A 26285-nucleotide genomic window follows, 5' to 3' on the forward strand; every position below is an offset into this window, starting at 1 on the left:
AATCCAGCTGGTGGAGGGAAGATGTGGATTAGAGCAGACAGAGCAAGAGTGCAGCTGGGAAACAGACCACAGCTATCTTGGAGGAAGAAAGAACTTTTCCAGCCCTCCTTTCCCTGCATTTTCACTGCAAAGGCTCACACATTTTGAACTAAACTGCCCTCTTCCTCCTCCTCCACTCCCACGTGGACTGGCTGTCTGGGACATTAGCTCAGCTCTGCTCAGGTCCCGCTAGGTTCTCTCCACATGCAGCTCTCAGGCTCCAGTAACAGATAGCTCTGAGGCATAAGATGGACCTATCATACTGTGGTTATTTCAGTTTTTTCCTCTTTTGTCTGCTTTCTGAAGCCAGTAGGACATAGATCGCCCAGCTTGGCTGGATCCTCACCAGGGAAAGACCAAAGTCATTGCTGTTCAGACTCTACAAGTCCTGAACTCTCATTAGTGTGCAACATTACTGCTTCAGTCACAGGGATTCACTCTGGTAATCCCATGCACTCAGCTACTCAGAGCTACTCAGCAGGATTCACACAGTGAGCACAGGGACTCCCTAAGCCCTTCGAAAAAGCTGTAGATAAGCTGCACCAAGCCCTTGGTGTCCCAGCAGGGTCTGCCTCTCAGATAAATGGGCACAGAATCAAGGCTGCTGGTACAGCCCAGCCAGAGGCAACAATATTCCTTCATCAGTTATTCAGGAAAGACATGCACACATGGCCCTGGGAAGAAAGAGAATTCTGCAGGATAAAGAAGAAAAAGGACTGGAAATGCTGATGCTGCTAAATATCTTCGTTCAGAAGTGAATACTTTGTAAATACAACTCTTGCTCCTACTGTGTTTTTGCCCCTTGGCATCACAGAGGAGCTATAAATACAGGTATGGATGATGCCAAAATCTGGGGAAAGTGCTACAGCCTGCCTCAGAGTGTGGGCTGGCACCCATGATGCACAGAACAAGTACACGCTGTTTTTCTCTGCAGGTCTTAACATTTCAAGGCAGACAGAGGGAACAAATGCCCACAGACCACTTAACCATCAGCAGACATTAGCAGGACCTCATCTACATGCCTGCAGCTCCAGAATATCTTTCCATGAACATTTCCAGCATGCATACTTCTAAAGAACATTTCTGTTCTTTAAACAGCACTGTGGCAGGAGACTCGCACCCCAGGAGGGATGTCCAGCCTTGGCTCACAGTGCTCTCCCACCCTGAACACTTTTCATTTTTCCTCTGGGTGCAGAAGGTAGGCAGTGAGGGACTAGATTCTTCTCTTCAGCCTTCAGAGTACCTTCACAGCTCAGTGCTGCTTAAATTAAATGCCAGCTCAGGTGTGGAACTGTGACACTTTGGAGCAAATTCAAATTTTACCATTTGGCATCCCATGAGTATACCTGAAAATACCATGGGCAGAAAAATGGGCTTTTGTGTGGATGTGTGTGTGTGCAGTAAGCTCATACTGATAGTGCTCTGTCTGGATTTGCAACTGTCTAGACAATGGAAAAATTAGCATCATGAAACTGGATAGTTTTATGAGATGCCCAGCCAAATATCTGGGAAATATTTTTGTAATGGTTCTCCTCAGAGGGAGATATGAGTCTGAGCCATTCATTAGAGTGCAGTTCTTTTGTCTTGTGTTCTGGTGAGGGACACAGAGGTTTTACTGAGCCTGCTGAGCCTCATCTGCCATGCTTTTCAGCCAGATGCTGGATGCTACTGTGGAGGCAAATAAGCCCTCAGTGCAAGCATGGCAAATGAGCTCCCCGTAGTTTGGAGCTGCTGGTTTTCTGGTGTGGAAAAGAAATCTAATCCCAAAAACTGGAGGTTAGGACCTCATGAAGACTATTTTATGTCTGGAGACAAACAATTAAAGGCCTGTTTTACAAACTACAACAAAGCCCAAAGGATTTCTAGGTTGCAAGATTTAGCTACTGCTCCCTATGGGGTAAAAGCTCACAGAGAGCAAGAAAGACTCATTCTAAGCCTCCAGCCTGGAGCCCTGACAGCTATTTCCTTAAATGATTCACAGGGATCTCTCTTCCTCTAAGCTAGCAGAAGATGCAGCAACCAGGACTGCACTTATGGCTGAGACTAAGTAATTTGTCTCCACAATGTCTGTAAATTTCCTCCTCGGCACCTCCATCCTCTGAAGAAATTAGAACAAGCTCAGAGCACAGTGGCTCTTGGGAGTCCCAAAACAAAGATAACAGGCCTGCTGCAGCCAGCCCTTCTCACAAAGGCACCAATGTCGACAGGGAGAGAACAACAGACACACACCTGGAGATAGGTTTCCCCTGGCTAGGAATTTGCTTCAGTTTTGGTGGTTACTTCCTTGTCCTAATGCAAAATAAACATGGAAGGAATAGGAGAATGCATCAACATCTTCCATTGCTTCTATCAAAACCTTCAAAAGCAGTAGACCAAGCAACAGGCATCTCATTTTAAAAGCAAGGATCCTTCCCTTGGAAGGAATGGGCTGTCAATTCATCTAAGGACAGCAGAGTTTAAGTAGAGGCTTGTTACTGACGGTAGTTAGCCAGTGAACCTTTGGCTTGGCTTAGGTTGTGGGAAGCCTTGAAAAAGTGCTCTGAGCTTTCAGTGGATGTATAAGGGAAATAAACAGAAATGACATTTGCAAGACCTGTGTAGAGGAATGTATGGTGCTCAGACTGGGGCTTCTTCCCACAAATAGCAGTGGAGGCTTTCTGTCAGCATGAACAATGACAACCAAAGGTCTGGATGCAAAACACAAAGACTTTTAATGGAGAAGCTGAAGCTGTCATTGGTCACTTTCATAGAGAACTCACATTTTCTTCTGTGAGGGACAATGTGATGTTCCTGGACGCTGTTCAACAGCAGCTAAAAGAGTGCTCTGGAAGGAGAGTGTTTCAGCATGGAGTTTTGAAAGCAACAGACCTGGCTAATCTGAGGAAGGAGATGTCCAATGGTGGATAATTTGCTGCTGGTTCTAGAATGTGGTCAGATTCACACTGATGATAACAAGGAAATGCCAGGAGAACCAGTGCTTGTTTGGATATGGGCAGCTTGGCTGGCTAGGGCAGATAGCACTGAAAGAATTTCCTATCCACGGCAAAATAACAGGACCAGAAAGTTAACATTTTTGTGCTGCAGATTCAGTTGTTGTTTGACGGTTCTGAGCTATTTCCTTGCTCCCATCCATCACACCATTGACTGGCTCATTTTTTCCTCCTTCCAGTTTTTGTAGAACTAATCTGTTAAGTTTTGTGGAGTTGATCTTGGCTCGTGGCTCACACCCCACATCTGTTTTTCTAGGCCTTACCATTTGACTCAGAATGATTGCATTTTAACTTCTTCCCCCCTGCTACCGTCAAGCTTAAAAACGAAACAAAGCACTCCCACCACCATCAAGACATACCTGATGTCTGTGAAGGCACATGTCCCCTCACCTCCTGGTACTGAATAGTGAAAGGTTACCATAAGAATTTCAACTGCTTATTCATTATTCTTTAAGATGATACAGTGAGAACTGACAAGATAAATACAATTATTCTGTACGAGTGAATTTTCAAAGCTCTCCTTTTGGTTCTTATCCAAGATCCTTTGAAAGCACATCAAAGATAAGCACACATACTGACCAGTGGGACTTGACATGTTCTTAAACAGGGCATGATATTTATTCTACCTTTTGAAATCAAGGCCTACTGTGTGTCTGAGTGACCAGTGACTTGCCAGGACCAGCCCCACGCACTGCAAGAAGGAGCAAACGTTCAGTTAGAATGCACTTTGTCTCTAAAGGTTCAGGCTTCCCCCCAGCCTGAAACTTTTCAAACTATTAATCCTCTTTGAAAACTTAAGCTCTTAGATTCTTAACACCTTTCTGAATTTCAGTTAGGGTAATGGGAAGGGAAAAATACTGATTTCAGTGGGATAACTCCTACATTAGAGGCAGGATATGCCTAAGCAAGAGCACGTCTCTTGAGCACGTAGTCAGAGCAGCTCTGCTGAAACTGCAGATTCATGACCTTCTGTTAAATTTGCTTAGATAGATCTGCAGTGGATATGCTTTCTACCACTCTGCATCTGGTAAGACAGTTAATAAATACTTCTTTCAGCATCATCTTTCCCGTGGTATTCTGCTCATTCTAATTCTGCTGCTAGGCAGAGCTGAGAAATGCAGGAATGTGAAAGTTAGAGGGAAGGTTTTGTCCCAAGTGCAAAACAGTCTGGACTCCAGTGCACATTGCCTTGGGTGTGGGAGTTAAGTCCTGGAGGCCAGGAGAGAAGGACGAAGGCCATGGGCTAAAGGCAGCTCCCTGCCAGGTCAAGCTCCTTTTCCTAACCTAATTCTGAGCATTGCAGAGTTGTGACCACCTCTGCTGGATAAGCACCAAAGTCGGATGGCTACAGAACTGAAATGGTGGCTGGTGAAAAAAAGAAAAAAAAAAAGAAGAAAAAAAAAAGAAAAAAAGGAAATGAAAGTTTGAAGGCTGCTATTTGGTAACTTAATTACTCTGAAGAACAAACAGTGAGGGAAATAGTTTTTCATAGAGGTAAACTAATAGGATTTGGAAAACAAGGTAAAGCCTTTAAACTGTTACTTAGAGTGAGCTCTCTGGTTGCAATTAGGAAATGTAGCTCAGTCAGGGATGGAGTGCTTTTCCTTGCCAATGTCCGAGTCTTGTTTTGTCTCTGATAAATCAGCATTCTGCTTTTAAGAGACAGCTCATGTTTGTTGTTAGTGGGTTCAATATATTAGGCTGTGCAGGCATATTAGGAGCCCTTAAATAAACTGCTGGGGGGGTGGGGTGGGATTTTTTTTACTGATGAACTTACTGAAGATAACGTGTAAGCACTATGACTGATGATTAATTTTCAAACCTCTACACAAATTAATTTTCTTGCTGAAGTAGAAAAAAGTATCTCTAAAATATCTTGGCTGTGTTTGATATGCAAAAACCCGAAGGATCTCCAGAACAACCATCCTTTGCTATGAATGATGCCAAAATATGGCCTGTATCAGCATCCAGGGCCAAAGTGGTGCTTGCAAGAAACACTGGCACTGATTTCAGCAGAAGCAGTCTCCAGGCTTGCTCTCTCTTGGTTTGCTATGGCACACATGTTTTTGTTGCAGAAACTCAGTGTCTGCACTCACTCCATTAGGATTAAAACAACAGTGGCAGCAAGTGAAACAATACAATTCATTTCCTGCAACAGCATCTTTACATATATCAACAATAAATGCCACATAATGAGGAATTAATCCTCTCCATCCTTAAACTATGCTGACTTTAATACTTACTGATGATGCAAATTCCCACTCCTCCAAAGCAAAAAGCCCACAAATTTCTTTTGTTGTGACTCTAGAATAAGCACAAGACACCATGTGCATGAGCTACCATGGAATCACATTGTGCCCAGTTCAACACCAGTAAGAAATAGGGGCAGAGGACATCCTCTCTCCCAGGGTTTGGTTTGCACCCTTTGAGCCATGTGACTTTTGTCACCATATTTCAAAGAGGTGCTCTCAGAATGCTGCACTGGAAAGAAAATTTGAAAGCTGGAAAAGGAGCAAGGGTCTGTCATTCTTGCTTCTAGCCTGGCATCCCTTTTCTGGGCTGCTAGGCTTCCTCTCAGCTCTCCAGTCCATTACAAGGTGTAATTGCAACGTAAGGAACTATAGTTGTTCCTTATAGCTCCTTATTGTACAAGCCTAGGTTAAAGAACAATCCATTCTTTAACACTTATTCCTGCAAAAGACTATGTCAAAACCAGAAAAACTGTCAGGCAGAACAGCTGCATTTGAACACCTCCCTCTTCCTTGGCTTCTGCAAGGGAGAATTTGGAGAGACGACTGTTGTACAGACACTTGGATGCGTTTTAGTGCAGCATAACACAGCAGGCCTCCTTGGAAGTGAGCATTCCTCACTTTACTTGATCCAGAATTCCTTGTGTCTCCTTGCAGCAGGTGGCCCTTGAAGTCCAGAGAGCTCCAAACCACCCTGCTGCTTGTAGTATGGACTGCTCTACTCCACCTTTCTTATTCTCCTTAAGCCCCTTAGAGCTCTCCTTCCTCTTACAGCCAAAATAAAAGTCCTTGAGACAGTAGATGTATCTCGGAAAAAACTAAGAAACCCCAAAGCTCCAAACTTAGGGGAAAGCAGGTGGAAAGCAAGAGGAATGTATTTAGAGTGTTAACCCAAGTGCAGCACTACACTAAATATCAAGAGGAAGACTTGAACATTATTATTTTTTTAACTACAGACGGGCTGCATTAACCACAAAGGAAACACAAGAAGAGCTTATATCTGGAAGTAATAAAAAACATTTGCATAATGTACATGGTGCATTCAGTGCTAGCAGGAGGTGCTGCACGAACAACCCAACAGACTGGAGACTTCATTTGTCAATGGGATGCAAAACCAGAGATCTCCTTCCAAAAGTGGCCTGAAAGCTCTTACAGAGGGAAGAAGTTGACTCCATCTTCCAAACATAGACTCTGTTCCACCTTTCAGAGGGTATCCACAGCTTCCCTGCAACCTCTGCAATATGCAGCAACTCCTCTCAAGATTCCAGAAATACATACACAGAGAAAATTCATGTGATTCAAACAACTAGGTTTTACATCCTAAGCCCTGCTGAAAGCACACAAGTGCTGAAGTGGTGGTGCAACAACCTGTCATGCAACAACTCCATAGGCTGGGTCTGAAAGCTGTGTCACTGCACTGATAGAAATCTGCTGGTGTAGCAATACCAGTCTTCCTGTCTGGACTAGCACAGAGATTGCCAGCACAATTTCACTCCACTTTGTCTCTACCGTTCTATGCTGTACCTCTCACGCTGGTTGAGGCTGTAATAAATCCCAACTGTTATCTCCTGCAGGCAGTCAGCTGTGGATGGCCTAAGTCAAGAGAACTTAAAGTAATACCAAATGAATGACACTTCTTTATCTACTGTCGTACACTCCTCTTTTCTTCAGAGGATGACATGAGTAAGAATGGCTCCAACAATCCTGTGGAATACAAGATGACCCAAAGCTACTTCCTCACAAGCTGTTGCCATGTGTAACATCAGGGTGCAAACCTTCTTTAACATAAGTAATAAGGACGTGTGTATTTTGGAGCAAGGGGAGCACGGCTGAAATTCTTCCCTTGCTAACATGCCGCACTGCTAAGCTGCTATGGCAGGCACCAGAAGCAATAAACGTAAAGTCAGAAGCATTGTAATGTAAGGAAAGGCTAGAGAAACACAAACTGAGTTGTCATAATAACATAATCCAGAATTCATCATTTTTGCAACCAAAAAGAAACTACTGATAAGCCAATTTCCACCCACGAATAGCTGTAGTTGAGGCTCTGAGTTTAAAAATTTGAATGACTTACCATATGTTGCACTGGATGGTTTTGGTGAGAAGTCCACAGTTAGACAGCAATTTCTCCTGTTGAGACAAAAACGAAAAGGTAAAAATCTCCTTGCCAAGCCCAGAAGATAAGCACAAAGACACATTGTTTTAAATCACAGGAGAGCAGGTTGTGCTGGAACACATAAGGAACAAAGCAAATACAGACTCTTGGGGTGTTTAGACTACTGCCTGTCTGCCTTTTTCAAGTTGGGTTGAATGAAAAAACAGTGTACGGAGCATTCAGAAATAATGCAGACATGCCAGAGCACAGTGAGCTGTTTAACCCAGGGAGACAGCTCATCTACAGGTAAAGGTTCCAGGTGTTCAAAAGGCAATAAAGAGACGTAGCTCAAACAGTGTGGAAGAGCTGAGCTGGCTCACAGCTTCACAACAGCCCTTGTTCTGCTCTTCTCCACATCTCATGGGATAATGCCCAAGCCTCTTGGCAAATGGATCCATTGCAGTTTTCTATCTTTATCCTGGAGAGCTTTGCTCCTAGAGATATGCTGGGAAAGACACAATCAGCAGCAGATGCCCCAGGTTTTCCCTGGATTCTTTTTGTTTGATTTTCTCCTGTGTCCTGAGCACCTCGTTTACCTACCATAGGCCTCCGACTCTCAATAACTTCAACCCTCACATTTCTTCCCCTTTGCCTGAACAGATTGCAGGTTGTCTTATGCATGGCTTATCTTTTATCTTCTGCAACAGCACTGCAAGACTTACACCATGGATCCTGATATCAGTCAGCAGAGAGATAAGGAGAGACTTCCCTTGTAGCAGTTACTTGCAATTTATCCAATTCCAGGACGTATCCCAGATATATTTGCCAAGCTGTGCTATAAGCACATAGGAGGAAGCTCCATGAGGCAGGTCCCAGCTTCCCACCTCTTGGACCATTTTGCTTCAGCAGCTCCCGAAGGTCCCAACCCAGTGGTTAAAAGGCAGGAGAGGAGCAAACAGCATTTGCTTTGTGTGACACAGAGGGCTGAGAAAATCTGAAAGACAAATTATTCAAAATAAAAAGCGGTGCAAAAACAGATTAGAAAACTACTGTGCTGTGACTATTAATGAAGCGATAGAAAATATCAATCACTCCCCAGCCTCTGAAGCTTGCTGTGAGAGAAGAATTAGGAGATTTTATGTTCCAAGTACCAGGAAACCGCAGGGCCCTGGTGCCTAGTTCTCAAAAGAACACTGTTTGAAACGCGGGGAGGAAGGCAGAGTGCTGCAAAGACAGCCAAAGGGAAGGTTTAAAAATAGCAGCTTTCAGTTTTGCTTCTTTTTTTTTCCCTCTTCTAAAGAGTCTGGATATAGGATCATGTCAGAGAGTGGATGAAGAGAGCAGACCAGCCCCTGAGGAGAGAGAAGTCCTCCCAAACACTGCGCTGCTGGCTGGGGGGCTGTGCCTTGCTCATGTTGCCTTCCAGTTCAGGGCCCATCAAAGAACCAGTCTCCTTGCATCCCTATTCCCCCAGCCCAAGAGAATGGGCTGGAGTGACATCTGGGCAGCTCAGCAAACTCGTCTGCTGAGACAGCTGCAATGAGCAAAGCTAAGAGCTAAATGGCTGACCAAGCCTGAAGTATCCCCTTTTGAACACATACAAAGACAAATTCCCTTATTAAGGATATTATTGAAATGCTGTGGGAAGAAAGATTTACTAAAATGTCTAATTTACTAATTGTCTGTGTGTGTGTGTAGGAAGAGATCATGTCTGGCTGCTGTACACCGGCAAATGTGCTAAACTGAGAGAATAGGCACCTAAGTTCTGATGCTGATCAAACTTGTCCACGATCTTAATTCAGACTCTGTGCTGTATACCATTTAAAAGAGCACCAGACTGGATCCAAAGCAGCTGTGGAAGCAACCAAAGGTAGAAGCTGGGACATGTTGGTGCCTTAGACAGGCAAAGTAGACAGGACAGTATCTCCTGAAACGGACAGCAGTGTCAGGCAAGGTCTGCAGTAAGAAATGGGAACTAGTCGGAACAGATGGAAAGTCAAAGCTCCTTTCTTACAGGGATGCAGGATTCCCCATAGGTCTTTGCTTTGCTTGTGGAGAGAGAAGAAAGACACAGTTGATGCTCTAGCTGGTTTTTCCTCTGGGAAGAATATACACCAGGGAGCATTAAAAATGGGTCAAATGTATTACTGATACATTTGACACTAAAGTTACTAAAAGAAAAGGCAACACAAAGCAGTGCTTTTTCACACTTGGGGCTGAGAAGACAATTTTCCATCAAGATTCTTCTGGAAAATAGTAGGGAAGGGCTTAAAGCAGTTTACTGTTGCATGTTCATCTCTTATTGCACCCTCCTAGCACAGATCCCAGAACTTTCATTTGCTTTTGAGCCCTCAACAGTTGTAAAGTATCCACAAATACTCATACTCAAGCCTGGGGACCTTGCTATTTTTCAGCTGGAAGACTTCAAAAGGTTTCCAAAGGCCAAAATGAAAAGGAGTTTTTATGTTTCCTAGAGAAAATCTTGTGCTGATGCTGGAAGTGCTGATGTTCAAAAGATAAACAACCAACCACACTCACTGAGAAATGGCACAAAACATCTTCAAATTTGCCTCAGCCAATGTTTTGACCTCAGCAAAGCGACCAGCCAGAACTAGCTGGAAAACTCTCAATATTTGGGAAAAATGTGGCACCATTCTACCATCTCCAATCCAAAGAAATACATGAACACATTGTACTTCTGGAACAATTCTGGCCCTGACTGCATTTTGGGGCTATAAATGCAGACAGCAGAGGAAAGGGGGACATAAGAGGGACTGTAGTGGAAAGCTGGCAGTAATGAGGGATGCTGTTTTTTCCAGAGTCCATTCTAGGAACAAGCCACGCACAAAGAACATTGCATCATGCTTATGCTTCCCAGGTATGCCCTGGGTTGAAATTCTGATAGATTTCTGTATTACTGGTGGCCACGTCTCTCAAATCTTCTTTCTCTGCATGAAGAATCTTGCCTAGGACATTTAAAATACACTTGTCAAAGCGTGAAGTTCTGGCAGATCCATGTTAAGAACAATATTTGCACTGACAGCAAAGACATGGGCGTCCAGCAGAGATAAGCAATTCAGTCATGTTCAGACATGCGAGAGTTCATGTCACAGCCTCATCCCAGGACAACCAGTGGCAAAATCCTTTTCTGCAATAGACCCAGTGGTTTGGACCCCACTTATGCCAGCAGACACTGGGCCTGGCTGTCTTGCCAGCTACTACTTCCATACCTTCCTCCTCTGTTTGTCAGATATTTGAGGCAACAATATATCATTCACCTTCCTTAATTAAAAATAAAAAATAAAAAAAAATCCCCATGAGAATCTGTCAGATGCTGTTCTCTTCCCACTTATGCCTCCAGCTGTTCTCTCCTTTGTGCTACCAGTTTTGTGCAAATCCAGGTCAACCCTGAAAATAACTTCCTGGCAATTTTAAAAACTCTGTGATTTTAGGTAGAATTTCAACCCTTTCCAATAAGAGACTGCTTATTGGCCAGGAATATCCCATAAATCATCCTGCTTCGATCCCTGGATTGGATGAGAAGTTCCAGCATAAACTTGCCAGCTGCAGTAAACTGTGTTTCCACAGATATTTGTATTCAGATTAGGTCTCTGCTAATAGCAACTCACCAGCAGCAGCATTGGCTACAAAACTCCATCATCAGGTGTTTCATCAGCCAAATCTCTGAAACCTTACACAAGATGACCTCCCGTTGCCCAGACCTACAGAGCAATTCAAAACTACTGCAAAGAGCTCTTTTTTTTTTGTTATCTCTGCACTGAATGGGCTGGATCAACATTAAGGCCTCAGCAACAGGCACTGCAAGGCAGCCCCTACCCTCAGGAGTTTAAGATCTAAACCAGACAAAGCAGAGAATAGTCCTTAATTGCTTTTTCTTATGCTGGAATATTTTAGATGAATAAAGCTGAAGGTTTTGAAACACAGTAGCTGGCTCTGAACTATTTGCTTTGTATTCAGCCTGCTTAAAAGGTACCGGGGTGAATTCATCCCTTTGGTTTTCATTTGGGCAGAATCCCAGGTCTCTGACTTAGCTCCACATCTTGATTGCACCTTACCACTGTGTCAGACAAATATCCATGCAAAGCAACAGCATTACCACTAGCAGATCCTCTGGGAGTTTACATTAATGCCAGTGGCACTCAGGCACCTTCTGTCCCTGTTCCTCTGCTCAGGACTGTGCTGCCAGCATAAACTAAATGAGCAACAACACTTTACATGTGGTCAGGAGTGAGCCTGAGTTATCACAGTTAGGGCACGATGTCAGCAAGGCAAAAAAAAAACAACCTACAACAACCCAACCTGTGCTCCTGATGTGGTCTGGAGCCCTGGAAGCCTCCACCTGGGAAAGCAAAACAGTTTATGATATCTCAGCTTTAGTGGGGAATTTCCTTTCTGTAGTTCAGGTGGAACAATACTTTAAACAAAGCTATCATAGCCTGATGGCTGAAGAGGCAATTTAAGGGAAGGCATCCAGTAGCTGGAAATAAGGCTCCATTACATTGTATTAACTACTAAGCTTAGTGTAGTAAGCCAGACAACTGCATACTGAATTAATAATGTTATTTATTCCATTTGGTGGAATAGGGAGGACACTCAATCGCCAGAGCTTTTTAGATCAGAGCTGGCACCAGCAGCTCAGCTTTGAGAGTATTTTATGGAAAACATAGAGGTAGATTGAGTAGCTGAAAGAGAAGAGAGTGTGAATGTGTGAAACACAGCAGATTTGGTAATAATAAAGTTATATGGCCTTGATTCTTCACTTGGCTTCTGATGCTCCAGAAACACTTTGTCTTAGGAAAGCATAACCAAGTCCCCAAAGATAAGTTTAGGTTGGATCTTGTATAGGATCTGGAGGCACTTAACTTCTTTTATTCTTGTCAAAACATTTATTATTTTGAAAGCAAAAAGTATCTGCTCAACTCAAACAAAAAAAAGTGTCATGGAGAAATCTGAAGCATTATTTTTTTATTGGGGAAAAGAAAAGTAAAAAAAATAATAAAAAGCTACAAAGATGAAAAGAGTGCTGATACACTTGTCTAAAAGCAGGTGTTCTCCCCCAACCCCTTTTAAATTTGGAATGATCAACTATTAAGGAAATACTTGCATGAAGTTTCAGCAGTAGAAGCTTTACCTTTTGAAATGGGAATTAAAATATTACAAAGGTACAATAGGGCATCCAAGATACCTTCCCTGTTATTATTCTTTCATTTTTTTCTGCTTCCTAATGTTGGGCTTTCTGGTTGCCATCTCTTACAGCCATGTGAAGAAGTTGCTTCCCATGAAAGAATTAATATTTTCCCATCACTCAGAGGTACACCCTATCACTACTGCAGTGTATTTTTCAACCCTAACCACTTTCCATTTGCTGTGGGTTCTAAAATTCAGTCTACTTGAGAAAGAAATAACTGATCTGCTATTTCCTGTAACTCCAATTTCCATGCCTTTCATGGAGCAATTTCACTGACTTCACAGGAGCCTATCCAGATTTACACCTGGACAAAACTGAGGCAAAAAAACCTGACCCTTGGCACAGAATATCAAGTTCATAAATGTGTTCTGTATCTCTGTGAATCTCCCCATCTACAGAGGTGAACAGCTGTTCCTATAAATCAGACAGTCTGAACTGGCCATTAGAACTTCATCCAGATGCTCCGTTTAAAATATACAAAGGCAATGTTTTGGAAATAAAATCTACCCTGGTGTCCTCAGGGACACCTTCTGTTGGAGAAAATCTCATAATTCAAAGTTAAAATTAGCTCACTTTAATGCTTTTACAGGAGAACCAAGACACTCAAGAGTAACATTGCCTTGAGAAGGCCTGTTAGATGACTTAAGGGATCCTAAACATCTGGCACTTTGGTACATACTGCATTGGAGACATCTAGCATCTTTTCCAACTTCGCTGTGGTTGTAACTTTGGACTATGGGATAGAATGGCTGCATCTAGTCCAGTTCCCATCAACCATTCTCTCCATTTGAGTAGGAAACACTTGCTAAAGTCTGGAAACAGCTGGTAGAATTGACTGTAGCTTATATTAGCAAAAAAAGTTCTTGTTTCTGACCACAGACTGCCCTTTAGATTCTGGCTGCAATTGCCAAGGGCTCTTCATAGCTTTTAGGATGAGGCTGTGTCATCCAAGATGTTGCTGGCTGGTTTAAGGGTTGACTTTTGCAGCATAATACTTGCTGTCAGAACAGATAGCTTTATGCAAAAGCAGAGGGGAGCAAGATGAGCAGACCAATAAGACAGAGCAAGGATAAACTGACTTCCCACTGAGAGAAAGAGAGCTATATCTTTCATTCTCAGGGACATGCCATAATTCAGGCAGGCCAACATGCAAGTCTTACCTACATGCCATTCATCAGAAGTTTAATTCCAACTAGGGCAGGGCTTCTGAACTGAACCTGCTGCTCCTTCAGTACATAGCACACATTTTTGCTCTTATTCATATGAAGAGCTTAAATGAAATTCAAAGGCACAAAATGGTTCCTCAGTCACATCAACCACTGCACGGTCACTTGTTCCCAAAGTGGCAGTCTCCTCTGCCTGCATCAAAGTCACTGCTTCACCCTGAGAAGTAAGGCCAAATAAAGTGTTCTGTTCTGTCAGGTTTTGCCATTCATCTTTCTAACAGTACTGGAGTGTCAGACCCAACGTGAACATGGAAAAATCGGTCAGATACAGACAGAGCTCTACTTTGAGCCTCTAGACAGTCACACAGAGTAACAAGCTGAGCTCCTTTCACTCAGCTCCACGTGTTATTCTGAGGCTATGAAAAGGAACTTTATGATATGCTGGAAGGGGTGAAGTTTCAAAAACTAGACTGAAGAAATTGAGAGCTTGGATTCTTTTTCTTTGATACATGCTTATGTAAATTCAAATAAATATGCCTAAATGCAACCTTTCTTTAATACTAGCAGAGCTTATTAAATCTATTTAAGTTAGACAAGCTAGGCTTCATGTAACACCAGGAGCTCCCCAGACAGTTTTCCTTCCTACTTAATATGATACTCTAGAATTACACATACCAGAGACTTCCACTCTAACATTTTAATTTACAAATACTTTTTACATTTTTTAATGTCTCTGTGGGCAAGTAGGCATTAAGAGTCCACTTTATTCAAGAGTGATCAATTGAAGTGTGGAGAGGCAGCCTGTTTTGCTCCAAATCACAACTACACTAAAATACTACCAGAGTTTGGAAACCTCTTTCCTTGCCCCTCATAAGTATTCACACACAAATAAAATTTCTAATTTAATTCATTACTTAAAAGCAGATACATTATCTGAATGCTGAGCCAAATGCTCCAAACAGAGACACAGAGTACAAACTCAGTAGCAAAAAAGCTATACGAAGCAAGTAGAGACTAACCTTAACCAAAACTGGCCACAATGAGGACGTCCATCACTCCTTCCTCACCAAGGGAGCACTGCTCTCTGTCACAAAAATCTGGCAGACATTTCCTCCACGTCTCTTCCCAGAGCCAAATATTTTCTAGGAGAGAAATAGGTATTACTAAACTATACCAACTCATTTTTGTGTTTTCTCAGATGTCGTGCAGCAAGTGGGCTTTATAGGCAGTGCAGCAAGGGCAGAAGATAAACCCCAAGCTGCACGGGGCAGGTTGCATCTGTAGGAAGGTATCCAGGCTGCGGGAGGCAAAGCTGGGAGATGAACAGCCCTGGGGATGGCTTGGAGTAAACCTGGCACTAGCATTTCTGTTTGCAGATCCATTCCTGAAACGCTCTGTGCACAATATTTTAAGGGGATAAACTGAAAACTGCCATCCCTCCACATAAGTAAAGGGAATTGTCATAAAGCTAACAGATCCTTCTCCTAAGTAGCTCCCAAGAATATGAAGTGAGAATGAGGTGCCTAGGAAAATAACTTTCCTGCTGCCTGGGAAAAACACTCCTAGGACAATAACTTTATAGCTGTGATTGATACAGGCTTTGAAAGAAAGCAGGGGTCTGAAAGACTCTGTGTATTGTCTGAACAAGAAGAACAAAGACATCAAAATAAAACAGGTATTTTTTTTAAGGTCTGTTCCTTACCTTCAATTATCAGCTTAAGGGTAAGTTGCTGGAATGGTTACAGGCAGCCAGTTGCTTTGTGGGAATCTGATACACACCTGGCAAGCACAGGGAGCAGTGAGCTGTTGCTTGCAGTGTTCTGCTCACCCAAGGGACCATCCTTGCAGGTCAAGTTCTTTGTGGGTTTCCAGAAACAGATCAGTTGCCATTCTCTGGCTGCCCTATCACTGCCAGAGGTGATGTGGACGTTTTTTTAAATGTCTCCACAGAGAATTTTTATGGCCGCATTGTGCTCCGAAGGTTGGAGCAGAGAAACATGAACCATGACCTCTGCAGCTGAAACCCTGGGACTCCACAGGAGCTCTGCAGTTTGTTTAATCTGAGGCAGGATTTGCTGCCAGATTTGAACCCCCAAGACTTTTTACTGCTACACCTTGATGGTCTCCCCGTTGGACACACCAGTTTCTATTCTATTTGACAGCTGCTCCATGCAGAATAACTAGGTGTGATCGTGGGGTCCAGCAATGGAAATCATTTATCTGTTGGGTAATGGTCTCACTTTTCTGCAGAATCCAGATCACTGGCTTTACTGAAGTTATGATGGACAGAGAACAATGAAGCTTGCTTTGTGAAGAAATCCAATGGCCACTCTTCCTTCTTCATGTCACCTCACTGACTTCTGGACAACCGCAGCAGCACTGAAGGTGGGTTTGTCCACCTGGGGTATCACAAAGCTTCCTTCAAATCCTTTTTTATTTACTCCAGTCAGCTGTGTTGAGCGCATTGATTCAATCAGCTATTTTCCTCACCATAAAACCAGATGTGTGCCGTCACGGCCCATCTACAGGGACTGAATCAATGCCATTTAGAAAATGCATAATAAAAATAAAAAATCCCAAGAAAGCTGAGATATGCTGATGTTTGGAGCTCTCAGACTTTCCTAGGTAAATTGCTTTTCTTTTGAGTCCCATTTATTTTTGTTACCTCCAAAGAAATGCTGTTGTAACCACATTTCTTGGAAACAGCGTTGAGATCTAATGGGTTGTTACTGATCTGAATTCTCAGGGGATACACTGGAGAGTAAAGGGAATGTGGTATTATCTTTGCTTCTGGGCATCAGCAACTTCTGCAAGCAGTGTGTGCAGTACATGTCATCCTTTGCTGAGGCTATTAATTACCTTGGTCCCCAGTGAGATGAACTATTCAGCTTAAAAAAACACTGCAGCTCCTCAAGCTTGGGTTAGCTTCTGGGTATTTGGGTAGATGTGTGAATTAGGGGGGGCTGTAGTGCTTAGTTTTTATTTCTTCTCAGAACATGTTCTGTTCTTTTCCAATGTACTTCTCAGAGACACTGCCACCTGACTCTTTAGGGGAGTCACATAGGAAATGTGACCTGGCTTCTTCTCAGATTTGAGTACTGGCTACCAGGTCTCCAGGTCACCTCCTTCCTAAGCAAGTCTGAGGAACACAGGAAGGGAAGGATCCCTGTGCCCCATCTATACCTGCAGCTAAAAAGAGGACTCTTTGTACAGGAACAGAGTGGAATTTGCTGGCTGCAGAGTGCTTTAAGCAGTGCAGCTGTAATATATGCTACATGCCAGATTGCAGACATTCCTGGCACAGATTTCCAGAATATGAATAAAGTTGGGATGTATGTATAAAGCAGCACACAGCACGGCCCTCAGAGGCCGGGAGAGTGCATGGCAATGCCTTTGGATGCATACAGCCTGAAGGCCAGGTGTCACTTTCATCTCCAGTACCCACATATGAATATGAGTCAATTATCTCAATGTATTGGAGGAATTATCTCATAATGCCATACCTCTCCAATGCACAGACTCATTTCCAATCACAGTGTCCCTTGATGACCGCCACAAGATGTAGCAATGAAATACCACAAATATCATGAGTAGGGAGGCAAAGAAAACTTGAGAATGTGTTAATTAGGAAGGCTTAGGTGGGTTGCGAAGTCTCTAAAGTTGTCATCCTGACATCCAGCAACAGGGGTAGAGTCACAAGCGATTCACTGGAAAGGGAAGCATTATTTTAGAAAATGAAGAATTAAAATTCAGGAACTGCTGAGCAGCACTTAAGCAAGCCAAATCCTAATGTCTGTGTAAGAAGTATGCACAGTGTACGTCTAGTCCTGTGCCATTATAACACGTCTTTGGGAAAAAAACACAGGGAGAATAATGCAACTCCACAGGCAGCGATTAAACAGTCAAGAAAGACATAGAGTGACCCCACATCTAACAGCTGAGTACTGTCAGTCTCTGGGGAAAGACTGCTGCCATATAGATGGGAGGCGGTTTTCTCTGATGCAAGCTGGTACATCAGACCTCGCAAGAGGCAGTGGGGGTCTTTCTGATGACACAATGATAACGCCTTTGCATCACTGAGCGCTGTTAATTAAAACCAAAAGCAAGAGAATGTTTTCCAAAGATTACTTGCTATTTTTCCTCCCTGAGTTGTTTGACAGTTTAAAGAGTGGAGCTCTGTGCGGGCACAAGTCCAAACACTTAAATTAGGCCAGAGGTAACTTGTGTCCCTGGCATAACTGCCATAGCTGCAGAGAGAAACAGGTCAGCAACAACAAATTCTGGAAACATACATACCCAGATGTAGGGTTTAAAAGTATGAAAATGGCATACGCTCCTGACCTGTTCTTTACACTCTACTATGTTGCACAGTGTTCTTTTTCCTCTCCAGAGCAGAGAGAATCAAGATCTTTAAACATTCACGGTGAATTTTCAAATCAAGAACATATGAAACTTTTTCTAAAAGGTAAAGACGTTGTAAAAATCAATGTCAGCAAGAACTCTGCCAACTCAATTATGCTTGTTCCTCTCAAACAAACGAGAAAAAGAGACAAGAAAACAAACAAACAAACAAACAAACAAAAAAAGGAAAGATTTGGGTTATTTCAAGCCCAATAAATGTTCCTTGGGCTAATATCCCAATTCGGTAAAAAAAAGGGCTTCTTATGCCAAGTCCCCTCAAGGGGTCATAATTAGCTTAACATAACATTAACTTAACATAATTAACCCTAAGTAGGGCTACCTTGTTTCAGAATCAGTCTCATTTTAAGCAATATTTCTGTCCATATCCACAATTTTAAAATAATGTTGTGTCCATTAGATGGCATGAAAGTGCCCCAGAAATGGAAATCAGCCGTCAAAACTTAGACACAAATAAGTGTGATTAGACATGGCAGCTGTCTAGAAAACATTCAGCTATTTCACTGAGTTTTGGACAAAATATGAATGATTGTACCCATTCCAGTAAGTGCAGAACCAGAAAGGCTCCCACGTTACCCTCTGCTTCTCAAGGCAAATTTTGTTTCAAAGGTTGACCCCAAAGAAAAAGAAAACAACAGATATAAGTACAAACAGCTGTGCTCCTGTGGGGTAAGCTGGAGACTGCAAGGAGTGAGTGAATCACTCACCCAAAGCCATGCTGTACGTAGCACCCAACCAGACTGCAGAATGGAGGCCACCACAGGTAGGGCTGAACGGCGCAGCAAAATCCTCATCCAGCAGTCATAACAGTTCCAGACTCTGAGCAGGACTTGCATTTTTGGTCTTAACATGGACATGTCACCTTCATACTCTCTGGAAAGGAAATAAACGTCTGCCCAGCAGGCTGATGGGGGAGTCTTCCCACAGTGCTGAGCAGGGAGATCCTTTAACTGCGAGGTGCAGTAAGCACCAATGCACAAGACTGAATGCTGTCCTGTGCCCTGGTGTGTGTTACATGCAGTTTAATTCCAGACTCCTCACTTCGCCAGAACAAAGATATCAGAATGTCCTTGTATGCAGCATATCCCAGTTCTTGTCAATCAGCCATCAGTAATCTTCCCATAGCTGAAAGAGAATGACTAGGAAGTAAATACCAACACCAGTAATTTGGGTACAAAGCCAAACTCGGAATGACCTTGGCCACTCTCATATGACAAAAATCTCATGAACAGACACCAAATACAAAATCAATTACAGAATACCCTGGAAATCTGTACTTGGTTATCTTAAAACTAAACCATGTCAGGAATTTGGGTGAGTTTTTACTTAAAGACTCTCATTATTGGCACTTGATCAGATACAGATAAGTTAGATTTCCAGTTTGTAAAGAGAATAATGCAAAAGGAATTGGAGAAGATTAATTTCACGTGTTTCATTTCAGGACAGGTAGTTTTCTAAAGCACTAAGACAATATTAACATAAATCTAGATTATAATGGAGCTGTAATTTATGGGAAAAGTTTTAAAGGTTTAAAGCCCAACATTTTTTGCAGCACTTAAAAAGTTTTTTTTTTTCAATATGGTGCCAAACCAGTAAGATTCACAAGCTGTTGAACATATGATTATTACTCTTTTTATCAAATACTTGATTACATTCCTTGGTTTGCCCCTTGCCAGGGGAACTGAGTTCTAAAGTATAGTTCTAAAGTATAGTGATTTTCTAAAAGTCAGATTTATTTTCACATTTTCCTGATATGTTATGCAATACCAATCACAAACACAACTGGGGCTTGTCCACGTCATGGCTGTGTCCTCCACAGAGTACCTGCACCACGGAGATTTATTGCAGCAGACAAAAAGATCACAGCCTGAAGCACTTCTTGCAATTCACATGGGGTGTGACAAGGATGTTCAGTGCTCACACACTTCTCACTGAAATACTGAAGGCAAGTTGTGCTGTCGTAGAACTTTGGAATCTGCATTTCTAGAGAATGGGGTTATATCATCAAGATTTATGATGAAAACTTCACTGAGCAGAGCACGTTGCAGGACACAGACCTCAAAATACTCAAAATATCCTCATCAAGCCTTCTTTCCTCCAAAGATCTCTGCTAACACTATGGAAGCAATAAAATACTTCAAACATACTGCACAGAGAATAAATAAAGCCAACTGTCAAAGGACAGATCAACAGATCAGCTGGAAATACTCCAAAAGTATCAGTGCTTTCAAGCTATTCCCTTTTCTGCTAAAAAGGTATCAGATCTTGTTCTTTACCTAAAGCACTGCTAGACAAGAGGGAACAGATATTAGAACATTTTCAGACATGAAATTAATAGAATACTTTGTAGTTTTACTGGGGAAGAAATACAGAATGGAGAGAGAATATCCTTGTAGTATCTTTTCACAAATTAACTGGCAGACCTGAAAGCCATTTCTCTCCAAAAGCCTGGACTGATGTTACTTTGGATTCTTGGATGTTACTATGGATGAAAATAGCCATAAAGTCTGGTTTACCAAAATGACTCCAATAGCATTAAGTCAATGAATAACAGAGCACCCTAGAAGTAGTGTTAGACTCTATAATAATCTAAACAAAGTTTGATAGAAATATGATTTTGCAAGTTAAAATGAAAATATTGAATTTTCCATGAGAAAAACACAGATAATAGACCAGCTAGGGAAAATGTGTTCAGTGACCATGTGGATATCAGTATGAAAGGCAAGCTTTTTTATAGTATAATCTCATTTTTATTGATTGTTAGAAAACCGAACAGCTCCCTGCACAAGGTGATGGAGAAATCCTGTTGGGACCTGGCTGTGGATACTGAATTGTTTTACTCTTCTGACTTGTTTTAACTGAGCTGCTCCTGTGTGGTGGTTATATTTCTTTCCCAAAACACCTCCATGAGTCAGACTGTGCTGCCATGTCTACCCTACAGTGGGGAGCAAAGGCAGACAGAAGTAATGGGTCAGATTTCCAACTGCCCTTGTTTATGGAAATTAAAGTATTTGTTGAAACATAGCTCACACATGCTCATGCAGGGTGCTTGATTTCCTTTCAGCCCACTCCAATGGGAGCCTTCTAAATAGTGTAAAATATAACACCTGAACATTCTGATGGAAGATCAGAATGACCTGTTGCAGAATATGCTGGCTACTGCGATCGCAATGGCTTTTCCTGTGCTCATCCTTACTGTGACTGGCTGGAAGCATCAGCAAACCACGTGGAATGGCTGCAAATGACTCTGTCCTCAAAACTGTGAACAATGCAGCTTGTAAAATGCACCAATAAGGACGTCACTGGTATCTGTTCCAGCTCGTTCATATGTCAATAACCACACCACATGGAAGGTGTCCTGAATGCCTAGCAAATGGTTTCCATATAGTTTTGGGAAGGAATGTGGCTTTTCAGGTTATTTCCTGTAAATTTTGAAGACAACTTAATAGGTCAGGGAGTTTCTGCCACAGGAACTCCGCCTCTGCTTTATGTGAAACTTGCTGAAGCTTTTAGATATTCCCCTGAAGATTTTCTGAACTGTGTCTTTAAAAGAAACCAGCGCCCAGTGACAAACCCAGTGTCGTTTTCCTGGTGGAAATGGTACTTTAGAGTTATTAAGAGAGACTATCCAGAAGGGAATTTCTGAAGACAAATCTGGACTGTTTCTTAGTTGCACATTTCTCTTTTACTTTATGTTTGAACACAGACTTGGGATAAGTCCAAGAGCTCCTGCAATCCTCCCAAGCTGCAGTCTTACCCACAAACTTAAGAGATGCCGAGCATCCACACACTGGTCTTATTCCTATGTGGCAGACCTCTAAGCAAGCTCCCAGAAGATGGGGTTTGTAGGTGTGCATTCTGCCAACAAAGCAAGCAATCTTAAAAAATACAGGCTTTCAATTATGATTAAAAGGCCAGGTAGCTCCAAGCCAGAAGAGAATAATCTCTCTGTCTCTGTGAAGTCCCTTCCTTTCCAGCGGCTGTACCGGTGGTTGCAGCCAAGCCAGAATGAAAGATGCTTTGCATGACTTTCAGTGTTTACTCTCACAGGAAGCACAGTATCCTGTCTGGCTGTTGGTATGCTCACCACCTGATTCCAGCACACTCCAAACAGCAGCCTTTTTTACATGAGCAGAATGTGCTGCAGTTTAAATGCTAGGAAAAAAAAATAAACAAGAAGGGCTGCTCTATTAATTGGTGGGTCAGCACACTATTTGCTTAAGTGTTAGCATTGAATCAAGCTCTTCCTTTTGCAGCCCAGCAGAGAGGCTCGGTACTGCATGTCTGTGTCCTTCATTACTAACAAAATGAGGACTCATAGAGACACTACAGTCCTCTGAGTTCTCCATTCTACAGCCTTCAGCCATTTGTGAGGGTGGCAGGAGCCAGGGCAGGACTGTGAAAAGTACTTAAGTCTGCCTTACCCTGTAGGACAACCAACGGTTATAGCATGTGTCCAAAAATGGTCCCTCCAGATAACAGTTCTGTGTCTCTACAGTGTGATTTCATCAGTAACACCGCGTGATTCCACCACCTTTGCATTTGGTACTGGCACATTTGGAGGCTGCAACTTCTGAGCCCACCATTCAGAGTATGTTGATAGACTGGAAAAGATTCAAAGAACCATGAGATTACTTAAAAGGTTGCAAAATAGCTTTCAGGCAGAAGTAACCAAGACTGCAACTTACTCTTCCTGTTACAGAATATTCTTATATTCTCTTAAAGCAGAAATACTGAGAATAAAACTGATCTTAGGATTTTCATTCTGGTAGACAAGAGATATAAATGAGATCTGTTGGCTGTGGGCTGATGTGAAAATTTCTAACAACTGGAGCAATGTATTAAGGTAATCAGCTCTTCACTACTGACTATCCCTGAAGCAAGACCTTTCTCAAACACATATTCAACTCAAAATACACTGATCTGGAATTGATTTTAATTACTAGAGTCTGTGTTATATAGAGGAATAGAAGTGATGACCTACTAGATTCTCTCTTTAGGTTTTCAGAAAATGAGGAATCTCCCTAGAAATTTGGGAAACCTCTGATTCTCCTTTATGCAAATATTTATTGACTTTAAGACACATTTTACCAGCTCTGCCCAACTGATGTGAAACTTACAGCTCCACCACAAGCTGTGTCTCCCAAGAAGGTGGCTCATTGCTGAAGCCTTGCAATTTTTTTCCTTGAAGTTGAACAAATGTAAGGAAAGTTCACAGGTAACACGTGATCTGTAATTTCATACAATAGCTCGCTGTAAACTCTCTGCTTGTGTTGATTCAGTAACCAAGAAACCCCCAAGATACATTTCTTAAAAAAATCAATTAAAAACCCCCTCCAAACAGCACAGAAATGAATAATCTCAGGTTGCACACAAAACCAACCCAGCCTTTTATCTTCCTAATAAATGTAGCAGTATAAACACAACTATAGAGACTGTTTTCTAATTAGGAGAATGTGCCATGGGATGTTTACAGACCCCTATGGAAATGTATGGACATTTGGTTGCTTAGCAAATGACAGAACCTGCAAGATGTCTCAGCTAAGACATTTCCAATTAGTTTGGCAGGAGTGGAAATAAAAACTCTAGAAGCAAACATAAGGAACATTGACCCAAGAATGGCCAAGACAGTGCTAAGGAAGGTGATGGAGAGGTATGCCTTACCAACAATTCTTATTTGAATATTAGCTTACCACAACTTTGTGTTTGTGAACAGCTGAATTCAGACTGCCATTGAGAAGGACTTGGAGGGAGCACCCACACATGGAAGCTGCTGTGTGGCCTGGTCTGCCAGAGCCACGTTCTGCATGTTTGATACTTGGCAGACACTGGGAGCTTCAATCCTTCAGGGCTGGATATACCTGGGCAGACACTGTTTATGAGAGAGAAAAAAAATCAGTGAGAGACTCATTTGTCATGTGGAGGTGAGACCAAAGAGAGATGCATGTGGCATGGCTCCTACAGAACATGTTGCCTGATGGGTGGGTGGCAGAAGGCTTTGACCATCTGGATTTATGGGTCTGCACCATTTGTGACTGTGGCCTTGGTCTCTGAAAGGAGAACCTCCTGGGGTCTCTGAGGTGGAACTGTGTATGAGAACCATTTCATACCAGTCTCTCAACCTTGTCTTTGCTGTGAGCCATGGAAAGCAAGCTCCTGTGCTGCTGGCTTTTGTGTTTTAATAAACAAAAGAATCTAATTGGACAATTTAATTCTTACAGCCATTGTGATTAGCTCCAAACTACACTCTAAATAGTTTTGTTTTGTTGGTGTCACAAGGGAACTCTTCCCTTTTTGTACACAGTTAGCAGTTCTACTTCCAAATTTTCTCATCTTCATGGTGACGTTGGTTTTATCCTCCTGGAAATTGGAAATAACAAAGCCTGGTGCAAATAACAACATACTATCTTTCAGGTTAAGTAGTCAAATAGACGTAAGAAAACATTGTGTACTTGCTTGTGAAAAGAACTTTCCTACAGCATCATCTCCCATAGTTGTATTACCACAGAACAAACATTTTCTACCCCAAACACAACAGAGAGATACATCACACAAATCTCCAGACTATGCTGTCTTCACACAATGTTCCTTTACCTTGGAAAAGCAGGAGGAAACCTGCCTGCACAATAAGTCAATCAGATAGCAATACTGCAAGCATTTACTGCTTTACTGTTTGCCCCCTCCTCACTCCCACAGCTCAAGGGTTTCACCTCCTTGTGCCTGAGTTTGAAAGGGTGAAGTGCTGGGATTTAAAGGTTGCTCTGATTAACAGGAGCTATTAGTGCTCTGTTACATGAATTAAGTTACATAAATTCTAGATATAATTTGAGAAGAATTTGAAACTCTGAATTTTGTGTAAGAAAAAAAAAAAAAAAGCATGTTCGGGTTGCTTTTTATGATGAGGTGGTGAAAAGTTAGGTGAAATTAACTCCATAATCATTAGCTAGCTTTGCTCTTGGCCAAACAATTTCCACACCTAATAAGTGGTGTTTGCAGCAGCTCTAATCCCACTTTAAGAGATACTTCAGATCAGCAGTTTTCAATCCTGTCAAAGAATTTTTCCCCAGTACAAATGCATAGCTTTAAATGGTGAACTTTGACTTGCTGATACTACCTCTCTTACCCACCACTGGCCTTCAGCAATAGTCCCCTCCCTTTGTGTTTCTATGGAGCAGTAGGTCACAGCTGCTGCTCGCATAACTGGCCCTATTTGCGTCACTCAGCACCAGCATTTCTGCGCAACTAGAAATTCGCCTGCTTTTATTTTAATGCTCAGGAATATAAGGTGTGGTGGAGCAGGGGGAAGGAATGTTTGCAATGGCTCTAATCTGCAAAGATGGGTTCCAGCTGCATTTCGCATATGATTTGGGGTTTGGATGAAGTTTTGACAGAATTTCTCCATGAATTATGCAAGAGGCTGCTGGAATGCTGCAAGTACACAGAGAGACTTGCTCAGGCAGCACTCAGACAACACACTGCCATCTAAGACATGAAGCAAATCAAAACCCACTCTGAAAGGCACAGTCTTGCACTGGAGAGGGAAAGCAAGCAGTGGACCCCCAGTGCTGTGGGGTGCTGAGGTGGGGACAGGCAGGCTGCTTGCAATGAGGTGCTGCAATGCAGCACTAGATGGTGCTGTATTTTAGAAATATCTTTGCTTTGTGGGTCCTTTTATATTGGATGAGAGCTCAGAGATGTGGCAGACACACACAAATACTTCTTTTGAGACACACTGCTCTCTCTCGAGGGAACTATGGATTTTGTTTGCTATTTTATAGCATAGGATTTAACATGGATTGATTTCACGACTGCTGAGTGGCCAGTTAAAATCTCCAGGTGCTTTTGGTTTCCTTTGAGTGGGTGAAAGAAACTTCAGGGCACCATGGAAAGTGTGTCAGGAAATATGCTGTGTGCCCATGTCTGCTCTTCTCTGACTTAACATCTCGCTTCCTCCAGGGTTTACTCCTTCTGCTCTTTCTAACTGAGCTTGAGCTGGGTCTGCTTGGTGCATTTCTAAAGATGCTGGGCACTGATTCAAAGCTGGCCAATTACCCTCACTCTCATCCACTCCAGCTGGCATAGCAGGGATGCAGCAGTTGGCCTGATCCATACAGGGCT

At 42.5% G+C, this 26285-nt stretch overlaps 1 long non-coding RNA gene across 2 annotated transcripts in view; it reads right to left on the minus strand.

Moving 5' to 3' along the window:
- LOC149915538 (uncharacterized) overlaps positions 1-26285 on the minus strand; it is a 35233-nt gene that overhangs the window by 3347 nt on the left and 5601 nt on the right. Inside the window, exons 3-7 of one of the 2 annotated variants that reach the window (XR_016458733.1) lie at positions 23861-24039; positions 18875-19292; positions 15451-17455; positions 14768-14890; positions 7353-7408 (exon numbers count right to left, since the gene is read on the minus strand). This is a non-coding gene — a long non-coding RNA (uncharacterized LOC149915538). Of the gene's footprint in view, positions 1-7352; positions 7409-13814; positions 13966-14767; positions 14891-15450; positions 17456-18874; positions 19293-23860; positions 24040-26285 lie in introns of those variants that run through there. The other variant, XR_016458734.1, reaches the window with a different exon arrangement.

The sequence above is a fragment of the Phasianus colchicus genome, chromosome 18, assembly GCF_987193195.1.
Source record: "Phasianus colchicus chromosome 18, bPhaCol1.hap1.1, whole genome shotgun sequence".
Lineage (NCBI taxonomy): Eukaryota > Metazoa > Chordata > Aves > Galliformes > Phasianidae > Phasianus > Phasianus colchicus.